The sequence below is a fragment of the Conger conger genome, chromosome 6, assembly GCF_963514075.1.
Source record: "Conger conger chromosome 6, fConCon1.1, whole genome shotgun sequence".
Lineage (NCBI taxonomy): Eukaryota > Metazoa > Chordata > Actinopteri > Anguilliformes > Congridae > Conger > Conger conger.
The window spans coordinates 5,847,501-5,849,691 of record NC_083765.1 but is presented as its reverse complement, the minus strand read 5'-3'; the positions used below and the strand labels follow the sequence as shown (position 1 = coordinate 5,849,691).

At 57.7% G+C, this 2,191-nt stretch overlaps 1 protein-coding gene across 1 annotated transcript in view; it reads left to right on the top strand.

Annotated features, from left to right (window-relative positions):
• Positions 1-2,191, top strand: part of LOC133130519 (protein CBFA2T3-like) — an 18,992-nt gene that overhangs the window by 10,080 nt on the left and 6,721 nt on the right. The gene's annotated exons all lie outside the window — the stretch shown is intronic.

The window sequence follows — 2,191 nt, the reverse complement described above, 5'->3', positions numbered from 1 at the left end:
TTGAACACACACACACCTGCACATGCACAACACACACACACACACACACACACACACCTGCACATGCACAACACACATTCTCTCTCACACACACACACACACACACACACACACACACACACCTGCACATGCACAACACACACACACACACACCTGCACATGCACAACACACATTCTCTCACACACACACACACACACACACAAGCACAAGCACAAGCACAAGCACACACACACTATGTGAAACACCAAACATGTGAGTTAGGGAATGCCAAGATACTTAATAATCAAACTTCAAGTAATGGGGCATATTCCTTGTTGTATTTTAAGTGGCATCATACAAGTCTTAACTGAGCGCTAAAACATGCAGCCAAATGAAAACAACTTGTCAAGCTGTGGCCAGCTTTGTGTTGTGATTGTATCCTGGGCACATAAAAGAAAATGTGAAATCTAACTGCAAAACACCAAACAATAAGTATTTTAGTCTTATATCAAGACTTTTTATCAAGAATTTTTGCTAATAAGACTAAAAAATATTGCCAATGGGACAATTTGACTCCTTTCAAGATTTGCCAATGGAAAAAGAACATTTCACTTGTCAAGCGAAAATAAACTTAAAACAAACTAGAGAAAAAAAGAAGATCTTTCATGTTATTACAAGACTAAAACGCTTGCAGTTCGCTGCAGTTGCACACTGGGGACCGGGGTTCAATTCCTGGTCCTGCCAAAAAGCAAAGTTTGCCGGCTCTCGTGGAGCAGCATGATTGGCTCGCTGCTCCAGAGGGAGGGACTTGGTGGGTCAGCTGATCGTCGCACAATAAAGCACCTCGGGCGCCTCGGAATCAGGGTCACGAGCTATGAGACGAGACGGCTTGAAGAAGGCGTGTCGCTCTCCTTCGGGCCGCTGAGGGACGGGGCGTGGGCGGTGTATTTCCTCAGCTAACACTAATTGGATTAGATGGAGAACAATTGGCTACCAAATAAAAAAAATAAAAAAATAAAAATCAGAAATGAATGTATTTAAAAAAAGACTCCGTGGCTCGCGGGTGTGATGGGGTGAGCTAAGCGAGGCGTCCTGACCCCCCTCCCCCTCCCCCTGCGGGTGTGATGGGGTGAGCTGAGCGAGGCGTCCTGACCCCCCTCCCCTCCCCCTGCGGGTGTGATGGGGTGAGCTGAGCGAGGCGTCCTGACCCCCCTCCCCTCCCCCTGCGGGTGTGATGGGGTGAGCTAAGCGAGGCGTCCTGACCCTCCCCTCCCCCTGCGGGTGTGATGGGGTGAGCTGAGCGAGGCGTCCTGACCCTCCCCTCCCCCTGCGGGTGTGATGAGGGTGAGCTGAGCGAGGCGTCCTGACCCCCCTCCCCTCCCCCTGCGGGTGTGATGGGGTGAGCTGAGCGAGGCGTCCTGACCCCCCTCCCCTCCCCCTGCGGGAGTGATGGGGTGAGCTAAGCGAGGCGTCCTGACCCCCCTCCCCCTGCGGGTGTGATGGGGTGAGCTGAGCGAGGCGTCCTGACCCCCCTCCCCTCCCCCTGCGGGAGTGATGGGGTGAGCTAAGCGAGGCGTCCTGACCCCCCTCCCCCTGCGGGTGTGATGGGGTGAGCTAAGCGAGGCGTCCTGACCCTCCCCTCCCCCTGCGGGTGTGATGGGGTGAGCTAAGCGAGGCGTCCTGACCCCCCTCCCCTCCCCCTGCGGGTGTGATGGGGGTGAGCTAAGCGAGGCGTCCTGACCCCCCTCCCCTCCCCCTGCGGGTGTGATGGGGTGAGCTGAGCGAGGCGTCCTGACCCCCCTCCCCCTGCGGGAGTGATGGGGTGAGCTAAGCGAGGCGTCCTGACCCCCCTCCCCCTGCGGGAGTGATGGGGTGAGCTAAGCGAGGCGTCTGACCCCCCTCCCCCTGCGGGTGTGATGGGGTGAGCTGAGCGAGGCGTCCTGACCCTCCCCTCCCCCCGCGGGTGTGATGGGGTGAGCTAAGCGAGGCGTCCTGACCCTCCCCTCCCCCTGCGGGTGTGATGGGGTGAGCTAAGCGAGGCGTCCTGACCCCCCTCCCCTCCCCCTGCGGGTGTGATGGGGTGAGCTGAGCGAGGCGTCCTGACCCGCCCCTCCCCCTGCGGGTGTGATGGGGTGAGCTAAGCGAGGCGTCCTGACCCTCCCCTCCCCCTGCGGGTGTGATGGGGTGAGCTAAGCGAGGCGTCCTGACCCT